The sequence below is a fragment of the Protopterus annectens genome, chromosome 3.part1 (genome assembly GCF_019279795.1).
Source record: "Protopterus annectens isolate FY-2018-M chromosome 3.part1, PAN1.0, whole genome shotgun sequence".
Taxonomy (NCBI): Eukaryota; Metazoa; Chordata; order Ceratodontiformes; family Protopteridae; genus Protopterus; species Protopterus annectens.
The window spans coordinates 1,356,167,587-1,356,191,485 of NC_056732.1; the positions used below are offsets into that span (position 1 = coordinate 1,356,167,587).

Below are 23,899 nucleotides of genomic sequence, written 5' to 3' on the forward strand. Positions count from 1 at the left end.
CTCCAACAAATATTAACCTTTGCTCTAGAAGTTCCCATAAAAAAAGCACAAACCTGACTGTTCCTTTCCTTTTACTAATATGATTTGCTCCAAATGGAAGATGTATGTTTATTTCATTGTGTTGAATGGTTATTTACCACTGCTCCTAGAACCCTTCTCAAGTAAGGCTCAGTAAGCTGCATTTCAAAATGGATTTAAAATCAGTTTGGCACTAGACAACAGTTTTCAGACATTTCAGTGAAATACATTTAGTAAAAAACACTGTAACATTTGCAAAGCCAGGCATGTAAAACTTTGCATAAGGCACACTGGACATACAGTCCCTTTTCAGGAGTGACCCAGGAGCAATGTCTGGTAAGAAATTTGTTCAAAGTCACACAGCAGGCAAATGAAGGCTGGAGGAATCAAACCCTGTACTTCAAATGGTGATTTCAAAATGTGTTTAAACAAGAAACAATAGGCAGAAATAATGGCAGACATTGAAGAACATCAGAAGGGTGCCTGGATTAACTGAAGTTGCAGTATAATATACAGTACAGGTGTGATCCATATGTTGTAAACAGGCTGTGACTACGAGTTACACCAATAAACACAACCACATTGTTACCTTTCCTTTACCAGATTATCACTAGTACTTAAAACCTGAATAGTATGCTATATTCTCTCCAAAGAAACTGCTACAAAAGTCACCTCCATATTGGGGCTCAGTAAAAAAAAAATCCTTCTCTTATAAACACAGCCTATCAGGTTCATTCCATATATTCAGAGTCCTGCACCAATGCCTGTCCCAATCTAGAACTCTAACTGTAGCCATGTTGATCAATAAAACCCAACAGCATTCCCTTTGATACAGTAATATCACGTACTTTCTAATGAGCTTTCTCATTCCATAACATCTACACACACACACACAGAATTTTGTGGGAATACTACATTACACGAAAAGCAACACAGACGTTATGTATCTAGTAGCTTATACCATAACATTATAATATTTATATTGCCATCCTCAACTTGGACAGCAAGATATGGCACAGAGGTGGCACTTTGTAGGGTAGAATGCATGCAGAAGACAGCAATGCCAAAATATGTAACATAGTGATAAAAGTCAGTGGTACAACACTATCAGATGATATAAAAAGCAACCAACATTCTGAGAGGTGCAGCACTAAACCCTATTCAATAACCATGAGTTTACAGATCATTAACAAGATTAACCAATAGTGGTAAGCTCATTACAGCAGGCTGACCTCACTTCTGTATCAATACTCAGTAAGCACTTCTAGTTAATGCAAGTAATGGAATAAAACAAAAGGGGCACTTTTTTAAATAAATAATTGTCAATTTCCTGTAAATAACTTTCAGAATGGCCATTCTTTTTAAAGCTAAAGCCAAAAATACAATAATTTACAAAAGAAAAAGTATGACTTCAGTTCACTGGGTGGCATTGTTGTAGGTTGGTGTGGAATACGTAACCATACCTATCAACCATACCAAATTTCTCAGTATTTACAGGTTTTGAGGGAAAAATAATGGGGTGCCACAAATTATCAAGTGACTCCTTTTAATTCCCAATTCTTTTCAATTTTTTAAGCAACATGGCAACGTTAAGTTTATGGATGAAGTCATCACTCATTGTCGGCATACGTGACAATGACTGTCTATAAGACTCTCGACATGGGACTTGGAGATTTAAAAAAAAAAAAAAAGAAGAAGTTTAGTTGTTTACAGCCGCCGACTTGCGAGCAGTTTGTGGGGAACTCTTTTATACTTGATCAAACTGTAATGAATCGGTGGTAAAAGGATTGAGTACATAGCTGGAGTAAAGAAGGTAGGTTTTTATGAGAACAGTGCACATCTCTTTCACTGGAGTTTATTTAAATTGTTCAGCAAGATTAGGTATTGCTATATGCCGTTAATAAAAGTTGTATTGCGATTTTGTCTTTGAGTCTGACAGAAGTGTACAAAAACTATTGCAAGTGATGCTAGGGAGCTGCTAGACAGTCAGTGCTTGCTTGAATTTTATTATTTGTTAGTAATTGCAGGTGTGGGGGTAGCCACATTCTTTGATTTCCTGTCCTTGCCTATTTAAGTGGTACAGTTTGAAATATTTTCTGCTTAAAAACCTCAGCTTTGGCCGGCTAAGATCTAGCTGTATTCAACTGGACATATAAGAGAATTTAAGTATCTTTATCTGCACTTTTTTCAAATAATACAGTATTTAAATTGATTTAACTGTGTTGCAGGAATATTAACTGAACTGGAAGTTTTGACTCTGCTCTTCAGTTAGTCCCATCCACCCTCCCTGTTTTTGTTTTGGTGTTAATCTTAGTGGCCTTGAAACTGCCCGCCCCTCTTGTAAATTTGTGTTTGGATACTCCTTCTGGGCCCATCTCATTTGCTCATTCAACTGAGTGCAGTGAGATCATATTCTGATTTCAGGCACTCCTACTGTGTACAAAGAGAGCATCTGGGAAACGGGAAAAAAAATTAAGCTTGTTTCCTGCCTTTCCTGTTAAGTGGTACAGACTGTTTGTAGGCTTCTGAGCCCACAAGCCCTTCTGTGTTGGAGGGAAGCCTTCTAGCTTAGTTTTTTTTTTCTTATAACTAGCCAGTTTTCTAGTTTCAGCACTCAAATCTGTTTCTTTGAACTCAGCACTTGTTCAGAACTCATTGTAAGCACTACATAAGCTGCAAATTACTACAGCACTCAACTTTCCTCACTTGTCTAGTGGAAAGCAGTTTTTAGTACTTAATAAATAAGCACTTATCCAGGCATGTCTAAGGGCCAGCTCCCAGTGATTTCTCCTGTCTACCTGATGAATCTGGGCATCTTGGGGCAATGCAGCAATTGCCTCATGTACACAGACAACCTTCTCCTCCTACCACCCAACACTACAACCTGTGAGAGATGCACTTATATAGCCAAACTGGAAGCAAAGCTCTCTTCACCCAAGACTGGACTAGACAGTCAAGAGGAGAAGGTAAACACTTGCACCACACCACACTCATCACATAGTCCCTCAAAACCTACACCACCAAAACACACACATAGAAACACAAAACACATACCTACATTCGCAGAGGCTCTCAATAAAAACCTGCCAAAGCATCAGGGACATCCAAAGCATAAACGCAAGCAAACTCCACCCCTCAACACAACCCAAATGACACATAGCCCACAAACTCAACCACAGCCCATAAGGCATAACAACGTACCCAACACTCTAGTCATAGGTGACTCTATAGTCAGGCACACTGATGTTCCACTCACTAGACTAAACAAGGAGAAAGTTACTGTCAGCTGCCTGTCAGGTGCCAGGATCCGCCACATAATGCATGCACTCAGGTCACTCCACAATAAGTACAAATATGACACTGTCATTGTCCATGTTGGTGTAAATGACCTGAGACGTACCTCCCTGGACTACATGAAAACAGACATGGAGGAGCTCTCCGATCTTGTATCCCAGGCAAGTATGACCCTAACCCTGAGTAGCATCCTGCCATCACCCAGAATGATACCACAGTACAAGGACAAAATGATTGACTTCAACAATTGGTTAAGCTTCTGGTGTCATTCTAAGGGGATCCAGTATTTGTCTGCCTGGGACGACATGATCGACAGTCCACGATGCTTTGCCAGAGATGGCCTGCACCTGTTGCCCTTAGGATTCCGGATACTGGCTAAGGCTCTTGCCACCCCTATAGTGCCTTTTTTAGGCAAGGTTCAAATGACAAATTCACCACTGTAACAGGTACAAACAAAATCTGAGGGTAATGCTACTCAATGCTAGAAGTCTAAACCTCAAAATGCACTCACTCGAGGAACTCCTTAAAATGGAGAACACTGACATCTGTGCAGTGACAGAGAACTGGTTCAAAGCTCCAGAGAGCACCCCTGCATTACCAGGCTTCAATTCATACCACACCTTTCAGCCACCTAACCCAGAAAGAAGCACTAAAGGTGGAGGCATGTCCATATTCATTAAGGATATCCACACCTCCAGGCTAGTTGCACAGCATAATGCATCCGAGATTATCCAAGTGCAACTAACTCTGGGCAAGACCGCAATCCAAATTGTAGCTTGCAACAGACCCCCCACCATGCCCCAGGATTCACACTCCTCATTTCTTGATACACTGTAAAGTATTAGGGTACAACCCAACACCTTAATAATGGGCGATTTCAACTACCCCACCATTAACTGGGAAAACTACTCATGTACCAACACTTTTGCTCAACGTTTTCTAGAATTCATAAATTCCAACACCTTGGATCAACTTATTCACACCCCCACCAGGGGCAGCAATATCCTAGACCTGGTCATTACCAACATGGGAAACCGGTGTTCCACACCAAAGGTCAATTCCTCGTTGGTCAGATCCGACCACAAGCTAATCAGCCTAGACATCCACATCCCACCCCCAGCCCCAATTAGGGAAACCATTGTAAAAAACTTCTCAAAAGCCAACTTTACACTTCTTAAGACAGAAGTGGCAAACTTCATGACACCCATGCAGACGGACAATAGAGGTATGACTGCCGAATCCTACACAAATGCACTTTATAAGCACTTACACGAGTGCATGGATCATGCTATCCCTAATAGAACCAAGATGTTATCCTCCAAAAAAAGGAAGCCAATCTGGTGGTCCTCTGCCATAAACAAACTCTACAACAGAAGAAAGAAACTGTTGCAAAAAAGAGTAAAATCCCATGACTGGAGGAACTCCCTGGTCAACCTCAGTAAGAAGCAGAGATCCCTCATACAATCCTCCAAAGCTAGTTACGAAAACAAAATTGCCACCGACTCTAAAGACAACCACAAAGCATTCTATAGCTATGTCAAGAATCTAAATGGGAACACTCAGATCTGCTCTGAGTTACAGCATAATGGCATTAAATATACAGAACCAACTGATATTGCCAACATCCTAGCAGATAGGTTCAGTGCTAACTTTATCCCCCTCTCACCCCCTACAGGGCCCATCTCTATACCGGAAGAATGCAAAGTTCCTATAATCACGGCTGCACAGGTAAAAAAAAAAACTCTCCAAAGCCAAGAACACAGCATCCATGGGACCTGACAATATCCCAGGCTGCGTTCTACACGAACTACAGAATGAACTGGCACCCTACCTAAGTACCATGTTCAATCATAGCCTCACCTCAGGCTTTGTACCCACTGAATGACGCACCGTGACAGTTAGCCCACTCCACAAAGGGGGAGCCACGACAGACCCCGGGAACTACCACCCATTAGCCTGACGAGCCTGGTCTGCAAGGCCATGGAACGTATCATCGTGGAACTCATAAACAAAGACATTGGTAATCTCCAAACTCTGGACCCTACTCAGTTTGGATTTGTAAAAGGCAGATCATGTCTCCTAAACCTGACTGACTTCTTTGAAGCAGTCACCAAAGCCATAGATGAGGGTAAAATGGTTCACACAGCTTATCTAGATCTCGCCAAGGCTTTCAACACCATCCCCCACTCTGGAATTATAGATAAGCTCACTAAATTAGGTATAAATCCCTATGTCACAAGACGGGTTGCCAACTGGCTCATGGACAGAACCCACACTGTGAAAGTACTGGATTCCAAATCCGACATCAGACCAGTGACAAGTGGAGTGCCACAGGGTTCAGTCCTGGGTCCTCTCCTGTTTGGTATCTACTTCTCTGAAGTGCAGGCTAACAAAGTTTGCAGATGACTGCAAACTAGGAGCCATAATCGAAACTCCTAACGATGTGGACAAACTTCAAAAGGGCCTCACTGAGACAGAAACCTGGTGTCAAAGCCATGGCCTGAAGCTCAATGCCAAAAAGTGTATTGTCATCCCCTTTGGTAAAAACTCTGTACCCATGAACTACCACATAGCTGGTAGTCTACTTAATGCCGAAAATGTGATAAGAGACCTTGGGACACAGGTGGACAGTAGTCTCTCCTTTGATAATCACATCGCCACAGTGGTCAGGAAATCCTTCTACGTAGCTCATCTCATCACAAAAGGATTCTCATCCACAAAAAAAGAGGTCATTGTTCCCCTCTACCCATCACTCATTAGACCCATTATAGAGTACAACGCCCCTTTTGGTATGTACCTCACAAGACATCTACAACAACTGGAAAGACCACAGAAATACCTCACAAAGAGGATTACTGGCCTCAAACAGATGCCCTATGCAGACAGTCTCAAAAAACTACAGCTTTACTCCATCGCATATCGCCTACTCAGGGGCGATCTCTGCCCAACATACAAAGCTATGTCAAACCCAGAGCTGTTGGACATGCTCCACTTAAAGAAACCCCAATCCCTCTGAGCTACACGCTCTAGGGACCTTAACCTTGTCACCACAATAAACAGAACATGCTGGAGGGATAGATTCCTCTCCCAGAGACTTCCCATACTCTGGAACAGACTACCTATGTATGTCAAACAGAGCTCCTCATTAGCACTCTTCAAGAAAAATCTTGATGTTTGGATGGGAAATGGGAAATTCACCCCGGGGATCACTTCTGTGGCTCTGCTCGACAGCGGCACAGGAAAATAATTTTCTTGGGTGGCGAAAGCCAGGGTACATTTTTTGGCTAGGCTTGTATGGGCCCTAGGGCCGATAGCCTAATACCTACCTATGAACCACAGGATGTCTTTTAGGTTACTCTGTCTGCTTCCCCACCTTGCATCCTTAAGACAGTGTTTCGCGAGGCACAGCTGCATTTCTCTCTGCTGGTATTGGTGACATTCATGCACTACATTCCAAATGCTGATGTAATTTAATGTGATTTCAGCTAGTAAAAAGGAAGGTATTGAGTGTGACTATTATAAATAAATGGCTTTGCTGGTAACTGTATGGGACACAATTTTATATGAGAAGTAATACAGTAGCAAATACCTCCTCATAGGACTAAGAAGTTACACATTGTATTAGGCTGATTAAATTTTCCACGTCACCTCTTACTTTTATTGTATTTATTTATATTATATGGGTGTGTGTGATGCCAGTCAAATAAAAATACAGAGATTAAAGCATCTTCAAAACACAGAATTGCAGTCCAAAATTTGTCTAAAAATATTTAGAGAATGTTTCTGGTTTCAAATACTTTGAACTCTAGAAGTTAAAAAGGCATATCAAAACTTACTTTTAGTGGACCTGCTTCTAAAAGTTCTTTCAGCGATCTCCATTGCCTACTGTAACTTGAAATATATTTGGTGGAATGAAGTGAAGTTCTCTTAATCAGCGTCTATAGTCAGTAAAGACTCAAATGTGGTTCTGGGAGAGAGAGATGACTGCTTAAGCTTAAGCAACATGAAGACAGAAAACAACCCATGAGTTTGATGCACACAAACTGGTAGAAAGCAAGAAAATATTCTCATAGAAAAAAGTGGCAGAAATTGCATACCTTAACCAATATGTCCAAAATATTCTTCCAAAAAAATGACAGATACTGCGTGGCATATCTGCCAGCCTGGCAGCCAGGTGAGGTGTTCTAATAAAACTTTGGTTAAGTGCAGGCATTTATTTTGAACATGTAAGTATAATTAGCCAACAGCCTAGCTTTAGGATACATCAAGGTTTGTCCTTTGCCCGTGCATACTGCTGAGAAATACAAAAATTAAGTTCAATAATCATTTATTTCATATGCCTCAATACAAAAATGAGAAGCAGGACAATGACAGTTTGTAGCACAACTGAATGGTTTGCAGTGCGTACTGCATATGTCTGAGTCACAATACTGAGGAGTCAGTTTGGAGTATTGGTTGATGACGTACATTGATTTCAGAGTTCGGGAAAGCCAGACAGGCAAATTGCACTGTGCAGTCATTGTACTAATAAGCAAAATCAACTTTACGCGTATGACACTGCACAGTTTTCTTAGGGATGTATTAACGTTTGCAGTTATGCTTTTCAAAAACTGCTATAAATGCCATCAAACCTCTAAAGTGTACCTCATTATGAGGAATGTTACACTCAGATAGTTGCTAGAACAACAGGTTTTGCATATATTTTCTGATGGATATGAAGTCTGAAATTCAAATGTCTGATATTATTTACTGTTTAGTGACTTCAGTCTTCGTGTTGGTATCCCACAGCTTCACTGGAGTGGGCTGGGTTACATGAATATGTACGCAAATTCTATGTTAATTAGTGTCCCGATTTTTGGCCAGTTGTACCTACTTTTTGTGGACCCTTGTCCAGATTTTTGAAGTTTCCAAGTTGAGAGGTATGTATGTAACATACAAGTTATGTAAATATTTAATAGTGTCCACAGATACACAGGTTCACACACACAAACAGACACTCACATTCACGCCCACATAACAACATAAATACACACACACAAATGTGCTCAGTAATTACAACCACTTTCTTGAATGCATACATACAGATGCTTTATTTTTAGATTTCCTTATTCATTTGATAAGAATAATATCAAAAGTAATACAACTTACTGTCAAACAAATACAGTGCCAAGCATTACAACTCCTCCAGCATGTATGTGTATACACGACCACAGATGTATTCATTTTGTTGACTGCACAGCTGACATGCCTGACTGGGATCAAATGGATGACTTAATATATACACAACAGCCATTTTAGCTGCTATGGTGGTGTAGAGGGATAAAACCCCGACTATGAAACAGCTAGCCTAGGTTTAATTAATGTCCTGGGTGACCGATGGAGTGGTAGGGAAGGACAGGCATTACCATTCCTTGTGGGTGTGCAGTTTTGTGGGCCTCTCCTGTAACAATCTCTGGCAGAGGCTGGAGACATCACTGCTGGGAGGAGTGGTCTAAAGTAAGAATAGGGTGGTGACATGGCCGAGCTGCTGTGGAGATGCAGACTCCCCCCTCAGACTATCCCACTAGACCACAAGAGAGGGGGGGTAATGGAGAGGGTCATAAAACCTCCCCCCCAGCAGACGTTGACAGCCATACCTCAGCATGCCCTTAAAATCCATACCGGCCCTAGACCTACTGGAGGAAGTCCAGGGAATTAGGAAGTTGCTGGCAGTCCCAGCGATGGTCATGGGGCACTGGTTAGTTACATAAATTAGGAGAAGTCCTTCACTAACTCATATCCACTGTTAATACTATAGTCATTATGGGGGACCTGAACGTTGGCTAGAATCACTCAAAGGATAGTTCTAACCATCCCTGCTTACAGCTTTATATTCACAGAAATGACAAATCAAACAACTGCAGCAGACAAAATGTCAGGTTAACCAAGCTTATTGAAATGGGTACTTACAGCTGCATCTATGGATATACTTGAGGTGTTAGTATAGCCGACTGCAACAGTGTCCACTTACCTACATGTAGACTAGGTGCCTCTGTGGAAAAATAAATCCAAACACAAGGAATCCCAATTCCTCGATCACACAGCAACGGATGCCTACACATCAGTCCAGCTCACAGGAATTACTCACAAACACAAAAATATACCAAATCAGAAAACAAACAAAACAAGCATTTTCTGATGTGGGAAGTCACCTTTCCCTTCTTTCCTCACATTCCCCCATACTAAGCTAGTCACTTTAAGAGGTTGTGCTACCTTGCAGAAGGATAGAAAATTTTATAACGCAAGTCAGTATTTCAATTCTGTTTCTAAATTTCCTAGCACCCTCAATATTACTTTTCGACTGCCAAACTGGGGCAGCTGTCCCCTTTTCTGAAAAAGGGAACAGGAGGGTGTGTTCTAACTATAAAGATATTTCTTACACTTCGTTTTCATAAGAATTGTACTATAACCTATGCAACACTGGACAGTCTACATATTGAGGAATAACTTTGACAATACATAGCCTTATAAATGACAACCAGATAAGGTTTAACAAGTAAATAACACTGACTAGAACACAGCAAATGCCAGGTAAACTTTACACAGCTAATAAATTCTCTTCAAAAGTGATAATCTTTAAAAATGTATTCACTGCCCTCGACTCTATATTCTACACATCTTTTAACCAACATACAATCTCTGCTCTTGCATACAATTCAGCAGGCTTAAACAATGCTGCCAGACTTGCTGTAGGACATACCACAACTTAGATGTTTGTAGCCTCAAATGGCTGGAATTTAACCAGCAGGTATCCTTACTGCAGATAAAATGTACTCATAAACTACCGTACGCACTAAAGTCTTCTGCTTTCACTAGGTTTTATGCAGTGCAACACTCTTGGGAATTTATAGACTTTCTGTTAGGTACTTAGTTCAAATTCCAGAAAATCCAAAATCAAAGGAAGGGCAGGGAAACATACACTACTGCATGAATATTGTCAAAAAACAGAATAAGCTTCCACACATTTTAAGGCAAATCTCAGAAATACAGGCCTTTAAGAGTTCCTTGAAGAATACCTTCAGGCACAGTGGACTGTAAGTTCAGTGTGACTTGGTGCCTTATAATTAACCGATGAAAAGTGCATTCCTGCAATCTCACAGTACAGCAAGACAATACAATACAATACGTACTTGGGAACTGGTCACTCCAGGGAAACAAGATCAGAGAGCCAGCACTCAGAGGTACACACATACATACATGCAGATTATATATATATATATATATATATATATATATATATATATATACACACATATATATATACACACATATATATATATATATATATATATATAGACACACACACACGCATATATATGTATGTATATATATATATATATATATATATATATATATATATATATATACACACACACACACACACATACCAACAAATATTTATATCTAATTTTATATATACATGTCTGTGTATCCAGCACCAGAAACATTCAAACACAATTCTTTAATAAATTCACTACAAACTCCACTTCTGCCTCGACACAGACCTAGATTTCATACTAAGACTTTGTCAAGCAGTTGAATATCTATTTTGTTCTTGTACAGTGGCACTAGAATGCTTAGCCTCCAGCCAGCTGGCATATGCCTTTCTTTCCATGCTGTGACAAATACCCTCAGCTGTCATTTCTCCTCTGACTCATTGAAATCTTGATTATATCAGCTGTGACTTCATCTCTGCCTGCTGCCTCCCTAGACTTCATTTTTCTTAGTGCGAACCTTACTTTTCTTGGGTAAGTTTTTCTCCCACCTTCATCGTTGGCTATGTGCGAGGTAGTACAGCTTCTGTTGGATCTTCTTCAATCATAAGTTTCTTGAAGTACTCCTTCTATATACCTTTAACATTCTCTGGACTAACGAACAGATTGTAGCTGGCATCCCTTAGGGGTGGTACTTGATGACTATCTTCTTTACCTTTCTGTCATTGCTCTGTAACCTAATAGAACTTCCTTATACCATTTACTGAGTTACTTTCCAGAAGGTGGTCTAGGTTATCTGATGCCTTGTTCTTTGCTACTGCAATTGCTCGCTTTACCTCTGTTAGCCAACCAGTATTCCTTCTTGACCTGTCTATCTCGTCTTATCTCCCACTTCTTATTTCACCCCTTATTTCATATGAAACCTTCCAGGAGTTCTGCATTCCACCACCAGCTTTCCTTATTACCTTTTTTCCACAACTGTTTCAGCAGCATATCTCTTCTATTGTTTTCATATGTGCTGTTAGCGATGTTGCCATTCTTTTTCAGCTCGCCTTATTTCCTCCTCTTCCTGAGGTGCAAGGTCCCTGATTATTTCCTTGACCTCCTGCACTTTCACTCCAGTCTACCTTCAAGTCTTCAGCCTAGTCTCTGTTGATCTTAGAGCCTTGTCTCATCATCCCTTGCAGTTGACTGTGGTCACAAGTTGTTTTTGCACTTGATTGTGGTCACTAGTTTTTTTATGCATATCATATTACATTACTTTTTACTATTACAAACAAATACACACACATAATATTGCGAGTTTCAACACGCTGGGGGAAAAAAGGACTGAAACTACAGGAAGACTGACTTTTGAACATTGCTTTTTCTCCTATAAACTTGTTTTTGCAGTGGGACAAGCCTCCTGCATTCCCCATGTGGGAGGAACCCCCTCCCCACCCCTCATACCTATATGCCAGTTCTCAATTGCGAGTTTCAACACGCTGGGAAAAAAAAGGACCAAAACTACAGGAAGACTGACTTTTGAACATTGCTTTTTCTCCTATAAACTTGTTTTTGCAGTGGGACAAGCCTCCTGCATTCCCCATGTGGGAGGAACCCCCTCCCCACCCCTCATACCTATATGCCAGTTCTCAGACTGTCATACCTCAGACAAAATGGAATATTCTGAGAAATGGCAATCTTGGACTTCATACATGCCTGTTCGTACTTTCAGTCATTCAGTCTCCACATTCCAAGTAAATGGTTCACCTTCCAGGCCCATGCTTACACTTATCAAGGGTATAAGAACTTGTCAGGGATTTGGGATGCATGGCAAGGCTTAAAAAGAACCTTGTGGTCATTAGCCTAGTAAACACCTATGAACCTATTACTACAGGGCTCAGTACTGGGCCCCCTTCTGGTTGGAATAAATTTTTCAGATGTCAAGGCAAATGTAGATGACCTTTGACTGACCAAGTTAGCTGAGGACTGCAAGTTAGGGTCGACCACTGACTCTCCAAATGATGCCGACATCCTACAGAAAATGACTGAAGCAGACTAATGTGAAGAAGTGCATAAATAATACCCTATGGGAAATCAAACACCCCTGCAAATTACATCACCGATAGCACCCCCCTAAAAGTGGACCTAGTGACGAGAGATCTGGGTATTCAGATAGTAATCTGAACTTTGACCACCATGTGCCCACAGTGGTGAAGAAATTCTTTTGTTTGGCTGAGCTTATAAGTAAGGACACGACAACCAGATCTAAGCATCTTTTAGTACCACTGTAGTCAGCCCTCATCAGACCAGTAATCTAGCACAACGCATCCTTTGGTATGTACCTCACCAGGCAACTGCAACAGCGGAAGCATCCTCAGAGGTTTCTCACCATAAAAATACAGGGTGTAACCAACATGTCATATGCAGACTGATTAAAAGCTTTATCACTGTATTCAGTTTCCTACTGATGACGGAGGGGTGATCTGTGTCTAAAATCATCCTAACATGCCCGTAAAGGATCTGTGCACGGCCAAAATCCGCTGAGCTCAAAATACCACAAAGGCCAGCACAATTAGTCAGCAATATCAATACATTTAATCAAAAATAGACAAAAAAGTAACAGACTGGTTTCGGCTAACAAGTCTTCATCAGTGCTTACTGCTCATATCGTTCCACCCACCATTTATATAGTCACTTGTCTATTTTAATTGGTTAATCATATTTGTTCATTCATTCAAACCAGGAGCAAACACCGCACCTAATATTATAATCCATGTTCTCTCTTTTTTATTTAAAATATCATGCCATCCAATTTTAACCTCATCATTTGACATAATCCTATCTAAAATAGTAAATCTAAACTGGGCTGAAGAATGTTGCTTAGTGTGTTTGTACAATGCATTACAAATTCAAGCACATCTGACATCACTAAGATGCTCAGAAATGCGCAACTTCAAAGGTCAAGCGGTTTGACCAACATAAAATGCTTGGCAATTGCAATGAATCAAATAAATAACCCAATCTGAGGTACAATTTCCATAAACACGTACATCAAAAACACAAGATGAATTCCTTGAACTAAATTCCTTGGTTTTGTTTACATATTTGCAGAAACTGCAATAATTGCAAGGCTGACAACCCCTTATTGGTTCACCCCTAAAATCAGTTGTTGAACTACATTCCTATCCCTAGGTGGTCGTTTGTAATGGTTTAACCATCCTCCTATAGCTTTTCCTCGTCTATATGAAAATAAGACAACTTGGAGGAACTATGCGTCTCAATGAATTCTCTAAGGTCAAAATGCCCCAATGTTTGTTAATAATATTAATCATAAACTAAATGTTGCTACCATAGTTGGTGACCAGCCTTGAGTTTTGGAAGCTTGTTTTTTTTTTGATATTTTAACAAATTTTGCCTATTTATATTCTGAACATATTTACTAAAATCCATAACTTGTTCAAATTTGTATCCCCTATTCAAAAATCTATTGATTAATTCCTGACTCTGTGTTGCAAATCCTTCATTTGTTGAACATATTCTTCGTATTCTCATAAAATGAGACTTCGGAATATTCCAAATGATATGGTTGGGATGACAGCTAGTTGAATGCAACACTGAATACACCTCCAGATGTTCTCTATGTACTTGACTTAAGTGTCATCTTGTTGGATATAAATTTCCACATCCAAAAATACTATGTGTGTACAACTACAACTCAGTGTAAACTGTAATCCCCACTTATTGTCATTAAGATATGTCATAAATTTGTTCAAATATTCTGCATCTGATCGCCACACAAACCAACAATCGTCAAGGTACCCACGTCATATATACATGGATTCTAACTATACATTATGCATAGGATCATAAATGAGTTGCACCTCCACATAACTCATAAATAAATCTGCATACATGGGAGCAAATGACGGTTCCATCGCTGTTCCCCTTAATTGTAAATAACATTCTTATTGGAAATGGAATACATTTTTGTTCAATACTTGTTCAACCAAACACACCAATAGTGTGTTGAAACCCGGACTATATAAAAATGTCTTATCCAGCTAATAGTTAAATAGTTAATTGCCTCTAAACCTACCCAGTGTGGAATATTGGTCTATAAAGATGTTACATCTAAAGTACACATGTACCAACCAGATTCCATCTGAGCATCTTGTATTATATTCATCAATTTGGTCGTGTCCTTTATTCTAGATCTTACATATGGTAGAAGTGGTTTCAAATAATATGATAAATAGGCCAATAAAGGTTCTGTAAGTGACCCACTACCAGAAACTACTGGTCTGCCCGGGGTTATTTTTTGTCCTTATGGGTCTTTGGCAACATGTAAAGATATTGTCTTGTAGGTTCCTTAACCATAAGATCCATCTTTGTGGCTTTGTTAAGAATAACTTCTTCCCTTGCCAGTTCCAAAAATGTAACTATTTCTTTCTTAAATTCTGGTGTTGGGTCCAAAAACATCTTCTGGTATGTCCCTTGATCCGATAACTGTCTGTGGGCCTCAACCTTATACATTTCCCAATCCCATACACCACAGCACCTCCTTTATCTGTTGGACTAACCACTATTTTCTTATAGTTATAGTTTCATAGTTTAGTACTAGGCTATCTGCCCTGGGGCATTTGCAAGCCTAGCCCTAGAGATGTGGCTTCTGCCACCCCATGTAGTGGTACTAAGGTGTATAGAATAAATTTAGAATACTGTGCCTTTGTCTAGTAGTGACACACTGAAGACCCCCTTACTTATTAAAATTAGTTTACTGTGCCTCTGTCAAGTAGCGACACAGGGGTGACCCCCGGGGTAAACCTACGATCTCCCATCCACTAGTCAAGATTTCTCTTGAAGAGAGTCAGTGAGGGGCTCTGCCTAACATGGACTGGGATTCTGTTCCATAGTATGGGAAGCCTCTGAGTTATGAATCTGTCCCTCCAGCATGTTCTATTCATGTTTGTACTGAGGTTTAAATCTTTGGCTCTCGTGGTTCTTATGGATTTGGATTTTTTGAGGTGGAGCATGTCCATCAATTCCTGGTTGGACATGGCCTTGTACGTCAGGCACAGATCACCTCTGAGCAGGCGGTATGCTACTGAATAGAGCTGGAGTTTCTTTAGCCTGGCAGCATACGACATATGTTGGAGACCCTTGATCCTCTTGGTGAGGTACTTCTGGGGTCTCTCCAGCTGTTGTAAGTGCCGGGTGAGGTATATACCAAATGGGGCATTGTACTCAATCATGGGCCTGATAAGGGAGGAGTACTGGGGCATGATGACCTCCTTTGATCTGGATGTGAACCCCTTCATGATAAGGTGGGCAAGGTAGAAAGTCTTTCTAACCACTTTGGCAACGTGGGTGTCAAATGAGAGGTCACTATCAACTTGGGTCCCCAGGTCTCTGATTACTTTTTCGGTACTCAGTGGGTGGGTTACTGTCTATGTGATAATTTGTGGGTACTTTGTTTTTCCCAAAGGGGATGACTATACATTTTTTGGCATTCAGTTTAAGGCCATGATTCCGGCACCAGTTGTCCGTTTCGGTTCGGCCTTTCTGTAGGATGTATGTGTCAGCTAGTGTATCGACTATGGCGCCTAGTTTGCAGTCATTTGCGAACTTTGTCAGCCACAACCATCCCATGTTTGCTTTCACATCTGAGAAGTAAATGCCGAACAAGAGGGGTCCCCGGATAGAGCCCTGTGGGACACCGCTTGTGACTGGCTTTGAGTCTGACATGGCTCCCGCAATCGTGACTTTATGGGTTCTGTTCTTTAGCCAGTTTGCAACCCATCTTGTGACATATGGATTTACATTTAAGCTGTTTAGCTTATCTATGATCCCCGAGTGGGGTATTGTGTCGAAGGCTTTAGCCAAGTCCAGGTAGGCTGTATGTACTGCCTTGCCCTCATCAATGGCTCTAGTGACTGTTTCGAAAAAGTCAACCAGGTTCAAAAGGCAGGATCTGCCCTTTACAAAGCCGAACTGGGTGGCATCAAGTGTCTGTAGATCCCCAATGCCATTGTTTATGAGTTCCATAATAATTCTCTCCATAGCTTTGCAAACCAGGCTGGTCAAGCTTATGGGGCGGTAGTTCCCAGGGTCTGTAGTGGAGCCTCCCTTGTGGAGTGGGACCACTGTTGCTGTACGCCAGTGTTCAGGTACATAACCTGTAGTAAGGCTAAGGTTAAATAACATTTTTATATGTGGGTTTAGCTCCTCTTGGAGTTCACGTATCACGCAGCCGGGGATACCATCGGGTCCCATAGATAATGTGTTTTTTGCTTTGCTGAGGGCGGTTCTCACCTGGACATCAGAGATGACAGGGAGGTTACATTCAGCTGGGATGAGTATTTCTTCTTTTGGAGATGAGGGAGGGGAGAAATTTGCACTGAACCTGTCTGCCAGAATGTTGGCAATATCTGTGGGTTCGGCAAATTTTTTGTCGTTGTGTACTAACTCTGAGCATATCTGAGGGTTTCCTCCCAGGTTTCTAACATAACTGAAGAATGCCTTGTGGTTATCTTTAGTGTCCTTGGCGATTTTTCTCTCAAAGTTGGCCTTGGATGTTTTTATGAGAGAATGTAGCTTTCTACTAGTGCTGATCAGAGATGCCTTCCCTTTATGGGATTTTGCTCTGTCTTGCAGTAGCTTCCTTCTTTTGTTATACAATTTGTTTATGGCTGGGGTCCAACAGACAGGACGCTTTCCTTTGGTGGAAAGGGTCTTGGTTTTATTTGGGATTGCACGATCCATGCATTCTTGGAGATGTCCGTAGAAAGCATTTGTGTAGGATTCAGCATTGTGGGATGTGGTTTCCATTGGCCCTGTGGGCTTAAATTATACCATTTCAGTCTTGAGAAGTGTAAAGTCGGCTTTTGAGAAGTTTCTCACTGAAGTCTTTTGTGCTGGGGGTGGAGGTGGTAAATGTATATCCAGGGTGATTAGTTTGTGGTCAGATCTCACCAGTGAGGGGAATACTTCCGGTGTGGAGCATTTTGTCCTCATGTTTGTGATGATCAGGTCTAGTATATTATCCCCCCTTGTGGGAGAGGTGACTAGCTGTTCCATTGCATTTGAGTTTATGAATTCCAGGAACCTTTGGGCTAGGGTGTTAGACTGGGTGCACTATTCTAGCCCTATGTTAGGGTAGTTGAAGTCTCCCAATATGATGGTATTTGGTGAGACATTCATATCTTCCAATGTCTTCAGGAAGTCTGAGTGGGGTTCTTGAGATTGGGAGGGTGGTCTGTAACATGCAACCAGTTGTATAGCAGTTTTGCCTATGGTTAGCTGCACCTGGATGGTCTCAGATGTTTCATGAGTTGCCACTAACCTGAAGGTGTGGGTATCCTTGATGAATATGGACACTCCCCCTCCCTTTATGGTTCGGCCCAGGTTTTGGGGCCGAAAAGCATGATATGAGGTAAAGCCTGGTAGCGCTGGGGTGCTCTCAGGAGCCTTGAACCAGGTCTTGGTTACAGCGCAGACATCGATGTTCTCCATACTGAGGAGTGCTTCGAGAGCCTGCATCTTGAGATTTAGACTTCTGGCGTTGAGCAGCATTACCCTTAATTTTTTTCCATTTTTGTTTTCTAAGGAGGTGGGTTCGTCTTTTGAGCCTTGCCTAAAAAAGGCAATAAGGGGGTGGCAAGAGCCTTAGCCAATATCCGGAAGCCCAGTGGTGACAGGTGCAAGCCGTCCCTTGCAAAGCAATGTGGCTTGTCCAGCATGTCATCCCAGGCAGACAGACATTGGATCCCCCTAGAATGACACCATTAATTGAGCCAATTATTAAAGCTGATCATCTTGTCTTTGTATTGTGGCATTATTCTTGGTGAGGGCAGGATGCTGCTCAGGGTCAGGGTCAGGGTCATACCAGCCTGGGCTACATAATCAGAGAGCTCCTCTATGTCTCTTTTCATGTAGTCCAAGGAGGTACGTCTCAGGTCATTCACGCCGGCATGGACAATGACAGAGTCATATTTGTACGTGCTTTTGAGTGACCTGTGTGCGTGTGTTATATGGCGGATCCTAGCCCCCGATAGGCAGCTTACCGTTACCCTCTCCTTGCTCAGCCTGGTAGTGGGACGTCAGTGTGTCTGACTATAGAGTCACCTATCACTAGTGTATCAGGCATAGTGTTTGGCCTTAAGGGCTGTGATTTATTGACACACTGATTTATTGAAGTGTGTGTTGCATGTGTTATGTTTTGAGGTGGTGGATTTTTGGGTGTCTGCTTTGGGAGCCTCTGTTGTTTTGGTAAGTTTTTTAATAGAGCCTCCAAGTATGTGTTTGTGTTATTATGTGCATGATTTGCAGTTGGGGTAGGTCTATGTGTGACTGGGTTTGTTGTGTGTGTGGTTACCTTCTCCTCCTGTCTGGTCTTGCCAGTCCTGAGTTGAGAGAGTTCAGCCTCCAGTTTGGCTATATAGTTGCATCTCTCACATGTAGTTGCGTTTGTTGGGAGGAGGAGAGGGTTGTCTGTGTACATGAGACAATTATAGCATTGTCTCAAGATTCCCAGATTAACCAGCTGAACAGGAGAAGATGCTAGCAATCTACCACTCGACATGCTAGAATATTACAAGAGAGTGCGGTGCCTTTAAGGGAAGTGTTTGGGGTGGTAGGTGGATGTAGTGCTACTTGAGTTTGACAGTGCTTGCTTAGAAGAGAAGCTTTGAGAACAAGTGCTATACTTGTAATATAACGAGTACACTGGTTATTCTAAGAGTAGAGCTTTCTAAGGGAAAATTTGAAGAGCAGACTTGGCGGAGCCAGAAAACGTTTAACCCTGTTTAACCGGTACTGCGCTATGCGCACAATCGCGCAAATGCGGATTTTAAACAGGGAACTTCAAAAGAGCTAGAAATGGTCCAAAACAATCAATTACTACAGCTCTTGTGCTGAGGTCACTCCTTCAGGGACAGATAGGCTGCTCAAGGCTCCCCACTCCCACTGGTGAGCAAAGAAACTTCCTTCTTATCCAAGTAAGGTAATGGACAACACAGGAACTACACCACAGCCCATAATACAGCAAAGCCTGTAAACTGGTCTAAACTAGTCGAGGAGAGGCGGGAAAACAAGGATTATTTTTTTTTTGTTTGTTTTTAGATAGAAAACACCCAAAAATAAAGAAGGCAGCAATAAATCAGTTACACAGGCTAGCACACTTTAGTGGGCAGCCTCAATAGTTAAATTAAACAAACAAACAACAGATTTTCGATTAATTTTCGACCAAGTAAAATTTTAAGTGCAGATACTATATAATGCAGCAAACAGTTAGAAAAACAGTATAAGCTTGTTTAAAATAAGCAAGAGAAGGTATTCTAAGTAAAAAAAACAGAAAAAATACTTAAATCTGGAAAGTAGTCGCTTTTCTCAGTAGCTAGGACCACTCTGCAGGACCACGTGGAGCTGTCTCTGAGTAGTATAGCCAGAAAAAAATGCTCTGAGGCGGATTTTAAACAGGGAACTTCAAAAGAGCTAGAAATCGTCCAAAACAACCAATTACTACAGCTCTTGTGCTGAGGTCACTCCTTCAGGGACAGATAGGCTGCTCAAGGCTCCCCACTCCCACTGGTGAACAAAGTTTATTTTTCTTAATGTTGTCCAAGGCCTGTTTTTGTGAAATAGGCAAATTATTTGATGAAGAGTAGTACTGTAACTAAAATGTAGTTCCCTTAACACAAGTTGTTGAAAAACCATAACATTTTTGTTTGGTGGTGGTGAATAATTGGATATTTTAAATCTAAACTTAGTGGACTCCTGTTCATTTTCCTTATGTTGGTCTTGAAAAAATATTTTAAGATTTAATAATCTGCAAAAATTGATCACATCCTGTGCAAATATATCCTCGGAGACCAAATAACTACATACAAATCCAAGTCCTTTATTTAATAAATGTGTTTCACCAGAGTTAAGAACATAATGCAACTTACAAGACCTCCTACCTTCATCCAAAATATCACCGTCTCTCTCACATTAAATACCTTATTCACAGCCTTAAAAAACATGTTTACTACCACTGTAAACCTCCTCAACTTTACATCCATATACTAATGTCCTCATTAATTGATGGAGACATCCACCCTAATCCTGGCCCCAACCCATCCCCACAATCTACTAATAGCCACATATTCAGAACAAAATCTGCAACATTAACCAAACCCCCCAAATCACTATCTATTGCCCAATTAAATATACGTAGCATTTGCAACAAAATACCACTAATTCATGCTCTTCTAGATGTTCAACAGTTTGACATTCTCTGTCTAACTGAAACCTGGCTCAAACCTACAATAAAGGATAATGAAATTACTCCCCCAGGCTACAACATCCTTAGACAAGACCGCTTAAACAAAAAAGGTGGTGGGGTCGCAGTCCTCTATAAAACCGGACTACAAATAAGTAAAGCAAATCTTAATCTTCCATCTGACATAAATGCTGAAATAATTATTTCAAAACTTCACCTCAACCCTCACAAAACAATTAATATTATCTGTACTTATCTTCCCCCAGGTAACAATTCTGTCATATTAGAAAACCTGTTAAATTGGCTTTCACTAAACCTCCTACAAGAAACAATACTTTTAGGAGACTTTAATATTGACTGGAACTTATGTAAGAATACTAACCCAACCACCCTCATTAACCTACATGGCTTCTCTCAAATCATTAACTCCCCAACAAGAATAAACAAACTTAATTATAAAGAAACCATACTTGACTGGATATTAACAAATAGTCCACAACAAAAATATACAACAGGAACTCTCCCAGATGACCTCAGTGACCACTCCTTAACATATATTATCAGGCATAAAACAAATGTTGCTATCCCTATCCAAGTTAGAACAGGTCGTAGCAAAAAATCCTTTGACCCCAATCTGTTTCATAATGAACTTATGCAAGTTAATTGGTCACCCATGAAATCTCTCCCTATAGATGAAGCTGTTACTTACTTTAATAATACTTTTCTAGACATCCTAGAACATCATGCCCCAATGCGTTCTATATGTATGAAACCCAAAACAGCCCAATGGCTCTCAAAAGAAACTAAAAAACTAATCCTTAGCAGGAACAAAGCTTGGGCTAAATGGCGAACAACAAAAAACATAACTGATCACCTCACTTTTAGACAACAAAGAAATGTGACTAAAAAAGCCATTCTACAAGATAAAAAAAACTTTTATACACAGCTTCAACATTAATCCCTTAACCAACCACATAAATTTTGGTCCTCTATTAACATGCTGTTATCCCCAGGCAAAGTTGCCACACCAAATCCACTAGGCTCTAACCCTGAATACCCACTACAAACAGCTAATGTTTAATACCTTCTTTACTTCAGCCATATTAAAGCTAGCCAAACAACAATGCCCTGATACCTCCAAACTACAAACCCTAAGCTCCCCTCCCCCTCCATTTCAACTAAAACCTATACCAACCTCTTATATATTGTCCTTGCTTCAAAAACTAAAGCCCACAACCCCCTCAGCTGACAAATTACCAGCAGAATACCTCCAAGTAGGTGCTAAAGCTGTAGCCTACCCCATCTCCATACTGATCAACAGAACCGTAAAAGAAAGTACTATTCCATCACTGTGGAAAATCTCATATTATCCCTCTATTCAAAGGAGGTGACTCTACTGAGTATTCCAACTTCGCCCCATAGCTACTATCTCCTCTCGCAAAAATAATGGAGAAATGTATCCACAAACAATTACTTAATCACCTACTAAGCCACAATCTCCTAGCTAACTGTCAACATGGGTTTCGACCATTCCATAGTACTACCACAGCCCTACTATCCTTTATTGACTCTATTAACAAAAACCGAAACAATAACACCTCTTCCTCAGCATTCTTCGTAGACCTGTCAAAAGCCTTTGATATGGTCAATCATGAACTTCTCCTCCATCGTTTAAAATCCCGCTCTCTAGACAGTCTTGCCTTAAGCTGGTTCGTATCCTATCTGGATAACCGTAAACAGGCAGTACTCTGGGATAACCATCTCTCTGATCTCCTCCCAACTTCTATAGGGGTCCCTCAGGGCTCTATCTTAGGTCCTCTACTATTCTCCATTTTTATAAACGACCTTCATCTAGCCACTCCTCAATCAACTTGCATTCAATATGCAGATGACACAACCATAATCTGCTCAGCCCCAACACAGACAGAGCTGCACACTCTCACACAAAATACCTTCACAACTATAGAGCAATGGTTCTCTAATCATTGTCTCCTCCTCAACCCCAAGAAAACCAAACTCCTCCTCTTTGCACCCACTCATATGTCCCCTTCTATTACCTTCACACTTACATCCAAAGATGGTACCCTCATTTCGCCAGACCAAACCACTAAACTCTTGGGTATTACTATTGACAATCAACTAAAATTTGACACTCATATCAACTCTACAATAAAAGCTACCAACAGAAAACTTGGTTCTCTCTATAGAATCAAAACTTTCCTAACTCCCAAAGCTAAAACTACCATAGCTAGAACCCACTTAATCTCTACCCTACTATATGCTTCTCCCATTTACACTAACCTTTCTAAGTATAACCTCAACAAACTAGCTTCATCATACAACAACATTGCTAGATTTGCTACAGATTCTCCTTACAGGACTCATTATTGTCTTAATCTCAAAAAACTAGGCTGGCTAGAATTACCCTACCTAATACAATCTTACCAACTTGCTATTGCCCATAAAGCCCTTTATCACCCTGACAACACTCCTATGCTCGCCTCTCACCTACAACCCTATAAAAATCTGAAGAACCTACGCTCTTCTAACAAGATACTTATTCAAACTTCCCTATCAAATAACTCAGCAGGTGACTCCATACTCTCCAACTCAGTTGGCAAAATATGGAACCAACTACCTCAAGACCTCACTACCATAACTTCACTCCCACTATTTAAAGCTAAACTAAAACTTTTCCTTTCCAATCACTGGCTATGCTCTTGTAACAACCCTGACTAATCTTTTTTTTCCTTCTTGCCATCTACTTCTTTCTTCCCCTTACTTTTTTCTCTCAATTCCAGCTCACTACAGTTTCCTCTTCATAAGTGTCCCTGTGACTCTTTCTTTAAATAGAAATATATCTATATTTTTTGTAAACTCCTTTTAATGCTGAAATAGAGTATCCTAGTTGTTTATTTGAATAGTGTTCCCTGCTAAGCCTCATATTGAACTCTAATGCATTTATAACTTGCAGCAGGTTTATTGTATGTTTCTAAAGTATTGTATAATTTTGTATTTCTGCATTTTGTGTTATTTTTAACTTGTTTTAGTAGAATGTAGAGGAGCTTTTCTCCCCGGGCCTCCACTG

General features: G+C 40.7%; 1 protein-coding gene across 2 annotated transcripts in view; it reads right to left on the bottom strand.

Moving 5' to 3' along the window:
* The window catches only part of VPS28 (VPS28 subunit of ESCRT-I), an 870,107-nt gene that overhangs the window by 745,219 nt on the left and 100,989 nt on the right, over positions 1-23,899 (bottom strand). The window lies entirely within an intron of this gene.